The sequence below is a fragment of the Leopardus geoffroyi genome, chromosome E3 (assembly GCF_018350155.1).
Source record: "Leopardus geoffroyi isolate Oge1 chromosome E3, O.geoffroyi_Oge1_pat1.0, whole genome shotgun sequence".
NCBI lineage: Eukaryota > Metazoa > Chordata > Mammalia > Carnivora > Felidae > Leopardus > Leopardus geoffroyi.
The window spans coordinates 13,333,585-13,351,221 of NC_059340.1; the positions used below are offsets into that span (position 1 = coordinate 13,333,585).

The 17,637-nt window shown below is 42.0% G+C and overlaps 1 protein-coding gene and 1 pseudogene across 7 annotated transcripts in view; one reads left to right on the forward strand and one right to left on the reverse strand.

Moving 5' to 3' along the window:
- Nucleotides 1–17,637, forward strand: part of AUTS2 (activator of transcription and developmental regulator AUTS2) — a 1,121,759-nt gene that overhangs the window by 665,265 nt on the left and 438,857 nt on the right. The gene's annotated exons all lie outside the window — the stretch shown is intronic.
- Nucleotides 11,578–11,667, reverse strand: LOC123589842 (annotated as a pseudogene).

Genomic DNA, 17,637 nt, shown 5'->3' on the forward strand with positions numbered 1-17,637 from the left:
GATCTTGAAGACATATGCAAGAATAGTTTACTTCTCTAAATATACTAGGCTGCTCACTTAGAAACGATTTCACTGTGTAAAAGAGAGCAGTCATAGCTGGTGGCATTACCTAGAAAAGCTTTGATAGCCAGAAAGATGAAGGGTAAAGTATTCTCTGTTTTTCTGCTCCCGCTCATAAAATAGAATTGGAGTTTATGTGAATAACAGGCAGCCTCATTTTATTTTTTTATGCCCCGGTTGCAAGTTAGGGGTCCTTTAAGATGGGCCTTAATCTTAGGTGCTTCCCTCCAGCATATGTCCATCTCTCTAGTGGCCTCCAAGAGATGAGTATCTTCTCACTGTGGTCAGAGCCTGCCTGGATGACCAAGATGGACAATCTGTTCTTTCTCAGACTCGGTGAAGGCCACATTTCTGAGGTTATTTGGGGGCTATCGTCCCATCTGTGTTGTTCTGGAATGCTGATTCCTACTCCTCGCTGTTTGTGTTGTTGTTTTTTTTTTTTTTTTTTAACCTCAGTTCTATCTCCAGCTAGATGCCCTTTATAGATTTTGCTTTTTTGTTGTGTTTCGGGTTTGAAGCTCCAGTGTGCATCCTATGAGTACTGTTCCATGTGGCATATTTCATTCAGTTAAATCTTGGTCTCCTGTCTTTGATCATCAAAATGTTACCAGATTGCCTTTGTTCCAGCTCAGCTGTTGCCACTCTGACTTTCACTACTAGCCGCTCACAGACAGTGCATCCCAGTGCATAACTTAATCGTGAAATCTGAGTTTCCCTTCTGGGACCAGTCCCAGGTGTTGATGGATCTGTGAAGGCGCATGACCTTAGCTCGGAAGAATCAAAAAGAACACTAGCTTCCCTGTGTCAGGTTCAAGTTTCACTTGGTGCCCTGATAGTTAATAATATAGATTTTAAGAGTTGAATCAAGAAGCCTAGGATTTTAATTCATCTTTCTTTATACTATTTCATTAGAGTTCATTCACTCCATCCATCTACTCATCCTTATATCCACCAGTCCACTCAATAATTAACATACATCAGTGACAACTTCCAGCGTTTTAAACACTAGGGATAGAAAAAAATTAAGATACACACCTTTCCTTTGCAAATGACAAAGCGGTGTGAAACCATTTGCTGAGCCCTGCGGCTAGTCTGTGGCAGAGTGAATACTTAGAACCCATTTCTAGAGGCGTCTTCCCCGAGACCCTTATCTTTAAAGTTCTTACAGTAGTAGATTTAGACTCCTGACACATTTATGTTTTGGAAGAATCATGTGGTTGAAAATTAGAGAAAGCTGATAGAAACAAAATTGCTTGTGCATTTACTAATGTGATGAAGCAAATTAAAGGAACAATCATTCACTACTCTTGTTAAGTTTCCTTTGAGTACTTATGATGAATAACAGTATTGTCAGCATATTCTATATATAGTTTTATGCCCTGCCCTCTCTGCTCGACATTTTATAGTCATCGTCCTCCCACATCATGAGATACTTTTCCAAAACATGATAATTAATGACTCTGTGTTGTTTCAAAGTATAAAGTTTGTTTAACTGTTGTTGTGTGTGTATTTGACTTTTGCTTCTACGGTTAGTGTTGTTTTTTTTTTAATTTTCCACCCTTATCACCTGAGCCTCCTTGTAATAAATCATTGCACATATCTGTCCTTGTTTCATTAGGATAAATTTCTGTGAGTGCTGTTACTGCATCAAAAGAAATGAACTTAAGGCTATAGATATATATTGTCCTGGGTCTACTTTTATCCTTAATCATCCAGGATCCCTGACCAAATCACCAACTATGTAGTATCTTCAGCTTAGGAAAGAGTGTTCTTCTGCCAAGTGTAGCCACAGAACTGATTTCCAGCAAATAAGTCCCCTCCATAGCTAAGCTTCCTGTTGAGGGAGTTTTCGTAGAAAAAATGGCATTTGATCGAAGTCTTGAGGAAGTTGGAGCTTCAAAACGTGAAGAGGAGGATAAATTTTCCTAGCAGAAGAAACAGAGTGTTCAGAGGGAAGATTTTATTAAAACTGTACAGAATCTTAGAGACAGTAGTTATCTAACACTTTTAACCAAAGAAAGCATTTTTTTCAACCCAAATCTTGTTTAGCATATCAATACTGCAGCCTGATCAAAGTACAGTAAAATCCGAGGAAGGTTGGGGAGCTCAAAACGGAGGGTAGAATCTCCTCTGCCCAGCTTCCCTTGAACTTCCTGCACGGGTCCTGAGGTACACTTCTGAAACCCAAGGCCCTTTAAAAAACAAATTTAAAACCACTTGTCCCAGTTTGAAGTTGAGGACACTGAGACACAGAGACAGAATGTGACTTCCCCCGAGGGCAGAACCGCTTCTGGAAGCTTGATCTGGTGCTTTCACCCTGCCCCAAAGCCGGAATCCAGGGCTTTTATCAATACACGCTCCCCTGCAGGTTGGAAGAGATTATTTTTACTTTCTTAGGCTGTGTATTGTTGCAAGGTCCCAAGAGATTAATGTATGTATTAACTTCTGTAAGATGTTTCCCCAATCCATATTAACCATGTCTGACTGAGGCTCAAAGGATCTATTAAATTATATCCAGGTTCCTATTAAATCACTACGCTGCCGGTAATACCTGGGCTCACCTTCTCCTTAACCCAAATTAACACGTGCTCTTAGCGGTCTCAAATCTAACGCAGGTTCCTGAGATGAACAAGTGACTGGGAAGACGGGAGAGGAGAAAATTAAAATAAATGATACAGTGACCTCCTCACACCACTCATGGTTTCTCAATTAACCAAAAGCCAGCCGGCTCCTCATCGCTGTTCTTTCAGTAATAGGTTTCACCCTCCCGTTCAGTGCCAGCCCACACGGGTGCACACACAGACACACACTTTGCTAATCAGATTGGCAGCAAATAGAATTAAACCATTAAGGCAATTAAGCAATTCTTAGATAACATTTGATCAGTTCAATGAAAATGCAAATGCATGCTTCTTTTAGAGAAATAAGTTGATGAAAAGTCATTTCGTGTTCCATAATCTTCATTAACTTTTTTTCCAAATAAAGATTGCCATGTTTTAGGCTCAGAGCTGCACAGATGGAATGGGATTTTTTTTTTTTTTTTTTTTTTTGTTTCCACTCTGTTCATCCTTTTATAACCCACCATGTTTTTCTGCCTCCAGACTCTTCTGGCACATTTAGGTAATCTTACCTACAGCCTCTTCTTTGCACCTCGAAGCAAACTCTGTTTATTTTCTTTTGACACGTGATGACTCACACTTTAAAGGCCAAACAGCTTCTCAGACCTTGAGTTCAGACTACATTCCTGCAGTGTTCTGACACGATTGTGGTTGGGTACCCACGTGCTGGAGGTGCGGTCCCTGATGCTGTGGTGCTGATGCTTCTTTCTCCGTGCGCCCCTCGCGTAAGGTGTCTCCTCTCTCACTAGCTCGCGGGGATGGCAGTCCTGCTCTCAAAAATAGGCGCTTGAAAGTGCGAGGTCTTTGCATCGGTGCTTCTAAGCTTGTGCCGGAGTCCCCGTGTGCCCTCTGCACCCTGCTGCTGCCGCCCTCAATCCTCGACAAGTCTCAGCCTGGGCCTCCCTCACCCCACCACAGTGCCTTTCCTGCTCCAGCACAGGGTTTCCAAACCCGAGGGTCAACAGCTAGGGACTTGCAAAAATATTTATATCTTGTGATTTCAGCTCAGACCCACTTAATCAGTATCTCCAAAGTTTGGCTTAGGAGTTTGGAGGGGGGTTGTTTTTTAATCTCCCTATTTGATTAGAGTCATCAGCCAGTCTTTATAAGACTTACATCTAGATGTCATATTGGTTTTTTTCCCTATAAAGTAGAGACCATAACACATAGTCTGACCTATGATCTGCCAGTGATACAGAAATCCAAAAAGTTTTATGAATGTCTTCTTTATAAAGAAAAATAAAACTCCTTCTGTGGCAGGTCGTTTTATGTACACACACACACGTAGAGTGTGTTGTCTCATGTACATGTACATAGATATGTAGATATGGATAGATATGTAGATAAATGGAGATGTAGAGATAGACCTAGATAGATATGTGGTTTTGAGTGTTCAAATAAATGTCATTAGAGGCAGATGAAACCTGAGGGTCAGCTGTCTAATCACATTGTGGCTGGAGCATTCTATTTAGCGCATCGCCTCCTTTTCCATGTTAATAAAGTATTGCAGCAAACTCTCATCCAGCGGGACACATGACCTTGGTGGGCCTGCCTGCAGATTTTTGAGAGGGTAAATATAAACATTAATGCCAAAAATTTCATATGCCTGAGGAATGTCACCAGTGCTTTTTCAGCCCAAAGCAGCCTTGAATTTTACTAATTCATTCATCAATATATGTTAGCAGGAGAACTCCTCTTTCGAGCATTTTTTGGAGACTGTTCAGCAGCTATTAAAACCATCAAGCCCCCAGTGCCACCCGTGTTACAAGGAAGAATGATGTTTTGAGAAGCAATTGAGTACAGCATTCCAGGAAATTTTTCTCACCTATTACTGTACACAAAGGCTTACATTTTCTTACATTACAACTTAGAAAGACTTCTAACGGGTAGACTTTTGGGAAGTAGACATGTAATGTCCTCAGCAATACTGGAAAATCTCATTAATTTGCTAAACAAACAAGTGGGGTTGTAAAGGATATTGCAAAGATTATAAAGGGAGGTTTAATCATCTGTGTTTAACTGGCTCTAAAAGCACCAAGTTCTCAAGTTCTTAAGATTCTGATGGCAGGTCTTCCTTCATTAAACTTGCCTAAGATATTTTAGCTGTTGGTTAGAATTACATTTTGGACTTTAGGATAATTCTGTATTTCTTTTTGAAAAAAATTCTTTGCATGAGCATTTAGGCCTTAATTCAAACTGAAGTTGCCCCTCAGTTGTTCTAAATTACATTTTAGGGGTGTGTGTGTATGTGTGTGTGTGTGTGTGTGTGGTTGTATTCATACCATGTATGGTGGAGGGCAAAGGGGGGAGACACGTCAGCAAATGTATTACATTCTGTTCACAAGAATATCCTGAAGGTTTGCTTGAGTGAGGGAATTGTGTATATTAAAGGCTATTGTTCATTATTACTGCATAAAAATGGGTTTTTTAAAATTTTATAAGTAGGTATAAAATTTCAGACTCCCTACCTCTCTTGTTTAATTTTCACACTCAGAGGAATAAAGTGTTTCAGTATGTGTTGATCTTTCTTATTGGGTTGTTGTAGTTCAGGAGCTTTTTGTCTCAAAAAGACAATATTCTAAAATAGTATTCTTTCTTGAACCCATAAGGTTGGGCCTTTGATAACATGAGGTATTGTGGGGTTCTGAAGGGAAGATTCCGTGTGGGTCTCTCCCACTGCCTTCATCCTACAGACCTCACCAGTCTGCTGTAATCTTATAATTAATTAATGACTTTTAAGTCAGTCAAGGTAGGTAGTATGAAGGCTTACATTTTGAAGAATTGCATCATGGATGGTGATATTTAGATACATACATTTTTTAAAAGCTTCCATACCAAATCCCAAAAGGAGAGATTGACAGACACTTCTAATATTAATTTATAGAGCTCCATTGTTCGTGTAATGCCCTCAAAACCAAAGGCATTGATTGGGTTTATAGAACCCACAGCACGTCACAGTTATACTAAATTGCCCTGATACTGTTTTAACTTGCTTTAGTGTTTTAGTCATTTGAACATAATGTTTTCCAGTGACGTATGTATACTACTGACTGTCTTCTTGAGCTAACTCATAGCATCCTTTTTCTGTCCTTCTGTCCCCTGAAACTATTCTTGAATTCTTCCTGTCCTCTTGGCTTATGTCTTCCTGGCCACCCATGCACCACTATCTAGTGTGAGTTCAGTAATAAAGCCACCAGGTTGTGTTTGTGTGTTCATTACTTTAAAGATGGTCCACCTAGGGGTCTGGGGTACAAACCCTGGAGTCTTAACCAATCAGGTGGTTTTGGACAGTCCGTCTGGGCTCATTCTTTTTCTTTCTGCTGCTTGACTTTCACTCCCTGCCCCTCTGAGCTCTTCTGAGACACCAGGAGAGAATGAGTGGGTACACGAATGAAAAGTATGTGTGTGTCTACACATACACGTGTGGCAATTCTTTTTCTGAAGATGTTTCCTTTGGAGGTCATTTCCATCCTGTCCTAGAACATTCCTTCTCTTTAAAAAAGAGCATTTAGCCTGCACCTTAATGAACAGTCTTCTTCAAGCTCCCTTATAGCTGTGCAGAGTTTATCAGGGAGGCTGCTCTCTATCAGGGGTAGACTCTTTGGAGACAAAATGCTTCTCCCCAGAGTCTCACTGGGGTTCAGTCTCACTGGGGTTCCTACATACCACTCCGAGCGGGAAAGGAGCCTACAGCACTGACCTGTGTACTCACACTGCCCTATGTTCTCTGTGATGGAGCCGGCAAATGAGAGCCACCCACATGAATCCCTCCCCCCCCCCAAAAAAAAACCCGAATTAGCAGGGAATGACAAATAGCCACTTGTCCCTACTTATTTTACCAGGCCCAGTGTCTTTCCTGTCCTCATGAGATTTCTGGACTTCCAGTTGATGCCTTTTGCAGCCCTCTCCCCTCTTCCCCTTACCAAGGGCCCCAGGGATCTATAATAGGCTTGCGTTAATTGCCTGTTGGAAGGACAGAAGCAGTTCCTGGAAGGCAGATGGTGATCCCCAGGTGAGCACCATTGGGTAGGAGAAGGGAGCTGAGGTTGATCTAGCAACTGGAAGAGGATGCACTTGCACACGCACACGTGCACAAACACACCCACGCACACGTACTGTCCCACTGCATTTCCCAGAGCATCACGTAAGCACCGATCAGGCTCTAGTGGTTTTCCCTCACCCACACTCTGCTCTTGTTTGGTTGGCTGCACAGTAACTCAGGAAAGCCAGAGACTATCCATTTGAATCCCCTTGTAGGCTACAGTAGTTTTAGATAGAAGACACCCCAGAGAACGCTATATAATTCAGAGATTTATGAAGGTCACCTCATGGCCCCATTTCCTCTCTAAGAAACGTGTCTCCCAGTCTGCATTGCACATGTTCCCTTATTGCCAGAAGGGCTTTATAGGTGTCCTGCACGCTTCTCCTCTTTTCCTCGCCCGTCCCAGAGCAAGAACTATAAAAACATCTATTTTTCCCCCCTCCTTATCTCTTCTTTTAGACATACCTAGGCTGCCATTTCGTCGTTCTGTGGTGACTGTGGTGTAACACAGGAGGGGGAGGCACCGACAGCTGCTTTCTGCCCCAGCCACATTCACATTCTTTGACCGGGCCCTGTTTTCCGTCTTTCACTCTCAGCCAGCACGCCCCCTCCTCAGGTGTCAGGGCGCGGTGTTTTGCTTCCTTCCTGTAGTTTGTGCCCGTCACCACTGCGCACGTCTGCTGCCACTCTCCCACCCAGAGCAAGGGAATCCCTGCAAATCGAACTGGGAGCAGAAACAGGGGCCCTCTTCTCATTCGGCGTCACCCCTGCGTGTCTCACTCCTTCCACTGTTCCTGTAAAACGCTGCAACTTCCTGGCAGAGTAGAAGCTTGACAGGCCCATAAAGACCCCATTTACAACTGAGGAAACTGAGGCTGGGGGGCCGCAGGTGATAGTGTCTGCTCGATGGCTGCTTCAGATTTAGACGGCTTTGCGTTGGTGGTATAGTGGTGAGCATAGCTGCCTTCCAGATTTAGGCGGCTTTGAGCCACTGCTCGGCATTTTACTCAGTAGATCTGTCCCTGAGTGCGCTTCAGAGTGTGCCCAGCAGAGCATAGTTAGCCTGGGTCAGGAGTGCTGCGTGGTGCTGGCAGCCTTGGCAGTCTGGAGGGCTTACCCAGGAGCTTCGATTTGGGGTGTGGCACGGCGTCTGAAGTGGGGAGCGTCTGAAGATGATGCTCAGTTCTACGCTGAGTGCCTTGTGAACACCCCCCTCCCCCCCGCAGACATCTTGCAGAGAAGCATGCAGGAGAAATGCTCTCTGTCGCGAGAGCAAGGCTGACTCCCTCTTAAAAAGGTAATACCCAAAGGCACTCTCTTAATGGAATTTTTTGGTTTGCTGATTATAGCAGCAGCAGAGCTGCATTCTAGAGATTTCAGAAAATGTGGCAAATTTCAAAGGAAAAAATCAAAGTTGTGTTTGTAACAAAATGGAGTGGTCACCAATCCTGGTATTTTTTGGTGTAAGCATTCCAATCTTCCTTCTTCCTGTGTCTCACACAAAGTTTCTTCAAGGTTGCTAAATGGTTTTCCAGAGGCTGGTTTTTAAGGACTACACAGTGTCCTGTTATACGGATAATGCCATTAGTGGTCTAACTGTATTTAGGATATTTGGATTTTTTTTCAAACCATCATTGTTACGAATAATGTATCTCAGTGATTATTTCTTTGGGATACGTGTATCCTTGGGAAATTATTCGGTGAAAGGAAACGAAGCCCTTTTCAGACAAGATCAGGCATGTTCAGGGTGGTATGGCCATAGACATGAAGCCCTTTTCAGAATGTGCTATGGATTATTACATTTCACTTCAGAGTGTCCCAGTCGTGTTGCCACCAGTGATAAATGAAGATGCCCACCGAAAAGTCACACCTCTGTGGTTTCCCTCTTTTGAAAAAGACATTTCACCATGTAAAACTCCTTCCTTATGTATGATTTATAATAATGTAGGTATGAGTTCATAAAAATATTGAATTTGGATTCTCTCCAATTTCCCTTTTAGTAGAAAGGCTCAAGTTCAGTAACAAATTCTACTTGGAATTTCCTTGGGTAAAATGATATACTTTGATTACTTAAATTCATGACAAGTAACACATAGACATTAATTAATTAAAACGCTTGCTAAAACCTTGAATAATACAGGGATTTAGCTTGACAGTGCAGTTTAAAAATCAAATAAGGCAGACCTACACTGGCCTCCTTGGAGATGACCGTCGGTGGGAAACATGGACTTTAAACAACATACATTAAGGGGTGCCTGGGTGGCTCAGTCGGTTAAGCGTCTGACTTCAGCTCAGGTCATGATCTCACAGTTTGTGAGTTCAAGCCCGCATCAGGCTCTGTGCTGACAGCTCAGAGCCTGGATCCTGCTTCAGATTCTGTGTCTCCCTCTCTCTCTGCCCCTTACCCGCTCACGCTCTGTCTCTCTCAAAAATAAATAAACATTACAAAAAAAAAAAATTAGCATATGTTAACATAGAACGAGTTTTTTTTTTTAATATATGAAATTTATTGTCAAATTGGTTTCCATACAACACCCAGTGCTCATCCCAAAAGGTGCCCTCTTCAATACCCATCACCTACCCTTCCCTCCCTCCCACCCCCCATCAACCCTCAGTTTGTTCTCAGTTTTTAAGAGTCTCTTATGCTTTGGCTCTCTCCCACTCTAACCTCTTTTTTTTTTTCCTTCCCCTCCCCCATGGGTTTCTGTTAAGTTTCTCAGGATCCACATAAGAGTGAAAACATATGATATCTGTCTTTCTCTGTATGGCTTATTTCACTTAGCATCACACTCTCCAGTTCCGTCCACGTTGCTACAAAGGGCCATACTTCATTCTTTCTCATTGCCACGTAGTACTCCATTGTGTATATAAACCACAATTTCTTTATCCATTCATCAGTTGATGGACATTTAGGCTCTTTTCACAATTTGGCTATTGTTGAGAGTGCTGCTATAAACATTGGGGTACAAGTGCCCCTATGCATCAGTACTCCTGTATCCCTTGGGTAAATTCCTAGCAGTGCTACTTCTGGGTCATAGGGTAGGTCTATTTTTAATTTTTGAGGAACCTCCACACTGCTTTCCAGAGTGGCTGCACCAGTTTGTATTCCCACCAACAGTGCAAGAGGGTTCCCGTTTCTCCACATCCTTTCCAGCATCTATAGTCTCCTGATTTGTTCATTTTGGCCTTGAGCGAGTTTTTAATTGTCCATCTTTTCAAGCTGCTCTTCAATTCTATGGACATAAAGGCCTTAGAAAATATGTATAAATTGATTGAGTCTAAATTCTCACATTTTAGGTCATTTCTAATAAAACATTTACATATAAGGTTTAAATCCAGTAAAACAGAAGAGGACTAGCCAAGTAATAAAGAATTTGGGAGAGAGAAGACAATTATACCAGACAACCTAGGACACCCCCCCCCGCAAAAAAAAACAAATGGGCATAAAACTCGGGCCAAGTTTCCTGCAGCCTGTACAAAAACTGGAAATTAGTCATTTTTTCCCTTTGCAGTTTTTATTTTATTATTTATTGAGATGAACCATCAAAGTTCATCAGAATAGGAAGTGCTTTCCTTGTCACTAAATGTTGAAAAGAAACTATAAACAAGGACTTGAAACAACAGACAGAGGACAGTGTCATGTTCAGAGCTTTGAGTAGGGTTCATACGAGAGAGAGAGGGAGGGAGGGAAGGAGGGAGAAATGATTTGTGTTCACCATTTTGTTGAGTATAAACTCAAGGCACAAGATTAAATTGTGGCTCTTTGCTGGCATTTCTGAGAGGAGCTGGGCACCAACTCTTTAAGTCTGTGGAGGTTTGATTGGCTAGGAGACAGAACTTGGAAATATCTGCATGGTCCCGAGACCGGTGGTTCTCCAACTTACCTCCACCAAAACAGCTTTCCTGCGAGCTACACTGAGCCATTTCACTGTCTGTAATCAAATGATGCTCTTTTTTCCACCAAAAAAAAAAAAAAAAAAAAGGGAATAGAACCAAGAGAGTGAGTAAAATTACCTTAGATATAGGTTTTTCTAGTGCATATATTTGGTGAGCTTTGCCTTATCGTGTGATCAGGTAACAAATATGAATAGACAAACTATTAACCATGGATAAGATTTAGCTCAACACCTCGTTCTGAGGAGGACGCCATCTTTTATTTGTTTTTAAATATGTAACATAGTCATGTATTTTATGAGTCAAATTGTCCTGTTTCACATCACAAAATTAAACATATCAGGATTTAATGGTGTTCCATAACCATTATTAGCCCAGACGAGCTCATGATTTCCAGGTGTTCTGGTACATGAATCAGTTTGAAAACCTTGCTGAGCATCAGTGCTGAGCACCTGAAGTGCAGCTATGCCCATAGGTGATCAGAAAGCTCTCCGGTAGCATCTGACTTTAGGAGCGGGGTTAGGAAACCTGACACTTTGTTATAAAAATGAAAGATCTCAAATAGCATGTTGCCCTCCTAAGGGGCCCGGAACAACCCCTGTGCAAGGCAGTCGTTAAAAATTAACAGCTTCTGTATCTGCCAGAGGCTTCCTTAGGCTCCAGACGTATGCGCTGAGCTTTACATACAGTATCTCTAAACCTCACCACAGCCTTGCAAGGTATCATCCATGTTTCACTGATGGGGAAACTGAGGCACAGAGAAGCTAAGTAACTTGACCAAGATCGCGGAGTTCAGAATGACCCAGCAGAACACCTCTAGATCTCTCTCTCTCTATGTCTTTTTTTTAAGGTTTACTTTGATAAAGCCTGTGAAACAGGATTTTTCTTTTAATGCAGGTTTTGAATAGAATACACACATACACACACAAAGTAATTATAAATCACGAACTAAAAACAAACAAAAATAATATGGACCGCTTCACAAATTTGTCATCCTTGAGCAGGGGCCATCCTAATCTCTGTATCGTTCCAGTTTTCCTCTAGATAACTTACCTGCACTCCTTCCTCTACAGGCACTGCCCTGCAGTGATCAAGATTGGGTTCCTCAAAAAACTTAAAAATAGAACTCTCTTACCATCCAACAATTCACTTATGGGCATTTATCAGAAGAAAATAAATATACAAATTCAATAAGATATATGCACCCCATGTTCCTCGTAGCAGTATTTGTAACAGCCAAGATATGGAAGCAGCCCAAGGGTCCATCCACTGATGAATGTGTTAGAAGATGTGGTGTATATATACAATGGAATATCACTCAGCCATCAAAAAGAATGAAATCTTGCCATTTGCAACAACATGGATGGACCTACAGGGAGTAATGCTAAGTGAAATAAGACAGAGAAAGATATATATGATTTCATTTGTATGTGGAATGTTTAAAAAAACAAATATATAAACAAGACAGAAGCTGACTCATAATAAATACAGAGAACAAACTGGGGCTGCTAGAGGGGATGGGCAGGGGATGAATAAAATAAGTAAAGGGAATTAGGAGGTATAAATTCCAAGTTATAAAATAAATAAGACCTGGGGGTGTAAGGTATGGCATAAGGAATATAGTCCATAATATTGTAATAATTTTGTATGGTGACAGATGGTAACTCTACTTATTATGGTGAGCATTTATTTCATAATGCATATAACTGTCAAATGTCTATCTGTATACCTGAGAATAATACAGTATATGTTGACTATACTTCAGTTTTTTAAGTTAAAAAAATGGATTTCTAAAAGCAGTTTTGCATCTGCACAAGTGCTTAAAGAGTACATGATTGAAGTGCCATAAAATATAGGATATGACCTTTGCCTAGATGTATTTTTAGGGAAGGAGTTTCTATCTTTTAAAAAAAAATACTTACCTTTGAACATAACCTCAAAGAGTCATTGAGTTAATGACAGAAAGTCCCCTGGATAAGTAAGCAAAGTAACCTGTTGAATAAATAGTTTAGTCTTCTCTGTGTGCTGCTAAAAATAATTCTTTTACTTTGGCATAGAATTTTGGGGAGTTTTAAACGAGGTATTAAATATAAAGTCACTACAGGGGTGCCTGGGCGGCTCAGTCGGTTAGGCGTCTGACTTCGGCTCAGGTCATGATCTGACAGTTTGAGTGTTCGAGCCCCACGTTGGGCTCTGTGCTGACCGCTCAGAGCCTGGATCCTGCTTCAGATTCTGTGTCTTCCTCTCTCTCTCTGCCCCTCCCCTGCTCATGCTCTCTCTCTCTCTCTCTCTCTCTCTCTCTCTCAAAAATAAACATTAAAAATTTTTAAAAAATAAATATAAAGCCAGTACTTGAACAGTATAAATACTTTGTGTTTTGTTGCCCATAACCCTCAGGCTGAAAATCATATACCCATCAAGGAGGGAGTCAATAATTGACCCAATAGGTGAGATGTTTGTATTTTCACAGTGTGCCAGTATGTAGTTTGATCTTTGTCCCTAGTGTATAATTCCTATTTAAAACATTTTATTTGTTTATGTATTTATTTATTTATTTATTCATTCATTTACGTATTTATGAGTGAGTAGGCTTCACACCCAATGCAGAGCCCGACATGGGGCTTGAACTCCTGACATTGAGATCAAGACCTAAGCTGAAATCAAGAGTCAGATGCGTAACTGACTAACTGGCACCCAGGTGCCCCCCCCCCAAATAATTTCCTTTTAAAAGGGCCTAAACATTTATTTGTATATAGCTCAATAAATATTTATCAACAGTGATTGAAACTTAGCTCAAGTAACTCTCATGATGATCTTGCCAAGCTTTAGTTGACTTAGACTTTGAAGTAAGGCTTGTGCTAGACTAAACTCCTGGTTATCAGATATGGGGCAACAACCAGGCATTCTCCATTCTGAAGGAAGAGTGAAGAGATGAGGGAATTTCACGTGAGCCCCAAGAGGTTTATTATTTTAATGTTCATTTATTTTTGAGAGAGAGAGAAAGAGCGTAAATGGGACAGGGAGAAAGAGACCGAGAGAGAGAGAGAGAGAAAGAGGGAGACACAGAATCCGAAGCAGGCTCCAGGCTCCAAGTCAGCCTTGAGCCTGACACGGGGCTCAAACCCAAGAACCATGAGATCCTGACGAGCTTAACCGACTGAGCCACCCAGGCATCCTAGCCCCAAGAGTTTTAAAAAGTGTTCCCCAGGACATACTCCCATTTTGTTCATATTAATTCTCTGCCCTCGGCATTTCTAGGGATGTACTAGGAATCTAGAAAGGAAATACCCAGCCTCAAGGACACCAGTGATAGAGTTTAGAGTATTTTAAGAGCCAAATGATCACTGTTACTCCTGTCTTGTCCATTTCTCAGATGGAGATTAGGTGGGAAAGGCTTATTTTTAGGTAATAAAGCAGTTATTTAAAAACATGACTAAAGTTCTCCTTAGAACTAGCCCATGGGTTGCTTTTAAGTATTGAGCTGTAATTTTATTTATTTATTTATTTATTTATTTTTTTTTTAAATTTTTTTTTTTTTTCAACGTTTATTTATTTTTGGGACAGAGAGAGACAGAGCATGAACGGGGGAGGGGCAGAGAGAGAGGGAGACACAGAATTGGAAACAGGCTCCAGGCTCTGAGCCATCAGCCCAGAGCCCGACGCGGGGCTAGAACTCACGGACCGCGAGATCGTGACCTGGCTGAAGTCGGACGCCTAACCGACTGCGCCACCCAGGCGCCCCGAGCTGTAATTTTAAATATTGTCACCACTGCAGCCTTAAATTAGTCAAAACATGCAAACTGTTTAGCATACTGCCTAGCACATATTAATTGCTCCATAAATATTACCTGTTCTTTACAGTAGTGGTTCTCAACTGGTTTACAGAGGCACCAGTGTATCTTTCTCCCTTCTCAGGCCCTGACATATCTGTCTATATGTTTAAAACAATGATCTCAGTAGATGGCGCACACAGTGATCTCTCAGTTGGCTGACATCAGACGTGAGAGACACAGCGTAATGCCAAGTCTTTGTTTACTAGTTAGGGACAGTGCCTCTTGGGTCTGGAGAAGGAGCGCACTGAGCGACTCCCGTTCACAAAGGCTTATGTTTAGAAAGACACACCTGATGAGCCGTGAGTTAATTACCACTGCTTTTTATAGGCCCCGTGAAGACGCGTGGCTGTTCCGCAGTAGTAATTACATCGTAAGTATTGGGCCTTCTTTAGAACGTCTGGAGGCCTGCGAGTACAAAGCGGCTGAGAACCCTCAGTTTAGAACTAGGGGGGGTAGGTTCTTGTCTGTAGGAGTAAAAGGAATGTATTTCTTGTCTTACAGTTTTATACTGCTTTCATCTACCTCTAGCCTCAGAAAAGCCCTTTCTCAGAAAAAGTGACTCAGATAGAAACCTGCCTTTTTTGTAAAAAAAAAAAAAAAAAAAAAAAAAAAAAAAAATTCTATTTTGAGAGAGCGTGCGAGCGAGCAGAAGTGGGGGAGGGGCACAGAGAGAGGGAAAGAGAGAGAATCCCAAGCAGGCGCCACGCAGTTGGCACCGAGCTCGATACCAGGCTCAGTCTGACAAACCCTGAGATGATGACCGGAGTCAGACACCTAACTGACTGAACCACCCAGCTGCCCCCAAATCTGCCTTATTTGCCTGCGCTGTACCTTATGTCTCTAATATCATTCTCTTTGCACCAGATGTCTGATTATTGTTCAAATACTCAGTGTACTGCTGAAGGCTCAGATCATTTAGAGGAGTTGCAGGTACTGTAAAGAACACAGGAGGAAGTCTTTATTCTGTCGCACGGTAGCTGGTTGGAACCCGTGATTTACGTCTAAAATGTTGCTACTGTTTTTACATCGTTCTTAAACGAGGAGAGTGTGAAGGGTTATAATTACAGTAAAACTTATTAAAGCAGGTGCATCAACAGGCAAAGAAACCATTGTCCTTTCCACTCAGTCCCGTTTCATAAATGGCATATCAGTTCCTTAGTGATTCAGCAACTTGGCTCCTCTTTGCAGCCTGTTGCCTCTCTCTACTCTTTGCCCACAGACCTGAGAGGGGAGAGGTTAAGTGACAGAGGAATTAAAGCTCTAAGGCAAATGAAGTTCATATATTTTTACTTAAGGATCTAGACACTCCAAGATGGGATCAAAATTGTCACTTAAATCTTGACCAGAATAGTGGCTCTCTTTCTGTTGCAGTGAGTGGAAGGAAACATTATCTGCCTATGGTGCTTTACTAACTGGTTAAATTGCCTATTGAAATGTGGGAAAAGGAGATGAAAACAAACTGCATCTTTATTTATAGGGCAAGATCTTTGCATGTGGATGCTGTAAAGCCTTTGCTCCTGGGCGGAGAGACGAAGCGTAACAGGGATTGGAAACTTACTTCAAGTGTGGGGCAAAGGGCGGGGGGAGTATGAAAGGAGAAGGGGGACCGAAGGAATGGATTCTTCACCCCTCAGTAAGTAGGCCTAGCCCAGGCGGGAGACTGCAGAGTGGTCCGAGTGGACCACAAGACCTCTACTCCCCTCTGAGTTCTCCCCTGGTCCTCAGCCTGTTCAGAAGACCAGTTTCAGGAACATCAGAGGGAAATAAAACACCAAACACAGCTTTCTTTGGCTGTATTGGCTCCTGATACAACCTACAGAAGATAATTTTGTTTTTCCTTTAGAATTCTTGTCATGCCAAGGTGCTTTTTATTGCAATAAAAGTTTCAAACTGTTACACAAATAAGATAAAACACCTTTTAAAATAAGATGACAGGCTCTTCCTACTTCGGCTCTCTTGATTTTTGTTGAAAACTGAAGTTCACTGAGTCTTACCAGTTAAGAATATGTAAATTCAAAAAGTTGTTCCCACAGTTCTCCCTCTCCAAAGGCCTGTTGTGAGCTGTGTGTGCTGTTTCTAGATGTTGTGCTTCAGTCCAGCAGCTTTTCTAAACTTTAGGTTGTGGTTTAGTGGCTGAGGATGGGACGCAAAGCCTGTTGGTCCTCTTGTCCTCATCTGTACCACGGGGACAGCCAAGATCACCTGAGTCGCAGGCATGAGGACATACTGAGGTAATGCGGGGAAGACCTACGACCACCGTCTGGGTCACGGTCAGTGCTCAGGTATTGGTTGTCACTGTTTGACACGGCTTCCTCATCATTCACTTTATTCTCAATCCCATGTCTCCGTTCTCCATTCTTGTTTCCCAGGGATCTCCTACTCCTTATTGCCGGAGAACATTTGTTTACGTTTCACTTAACTTTTAAAATTTTAATTCCAGTACAGCTACCATAGGGTGTTACATTAGTTTCAGGTGTACAATACGGTGATTCAACAACCAGAGAACATTTTTAATGCTTCCGCCTTTTTTGGTGCTGCTGTGGCTGACCCCAGTGTGATACAAATGCTTTGAAAATGGACCCTGAAGGTGTTCTAGGGCTTATCAGGAATCTTTGAAAAAAGAGAATCAGAGTAAGCAAGCCCGTATATTTCATCAAATTTTACTTTCTGTCTGTGACTTATGGTAACTTTACTTTGGAGATACCTGACTACTTTGGAAGTATGCACGACAGCTTACCTGAATTCAGAGGATTGGGTGCCGTTAAAGGAAGGCGTGGCTGCATGGGAGGGTGGGACATAAACAAACTGTTGAAAGTGAAATTGATGTTTCAGTGCTTATGGGTAAGCAGTGCAGGGGGTCGGAGGGCCCTGAACGGGGGGCTGGAGACCAGATTCTAGGCCAAAATGGCTGACATCTTCTGAGCCTCTCTTCACCTATCAAATGGGGCGTTTGGATTAGATTGTCTCAACGGTCCCTTTGTGCCTTAGTATTTTCTAATTTTGGCAACTATGTCATCAGTACTGGTGTCCACGTTTTCAAGTTGTATAAGTTTAAAAAGTAACTGGGTAAAATGCTGAAGCAAAGCCTAGTCAGGGTCAGTGGGAGAGTGTTGAAGAGTCTCCCAGTCCCAGTAATGAGGGTTGTTTCTCCTTCCTTCCCCGTACCCAGGCTCCCCAGAAGGTAAAAGTA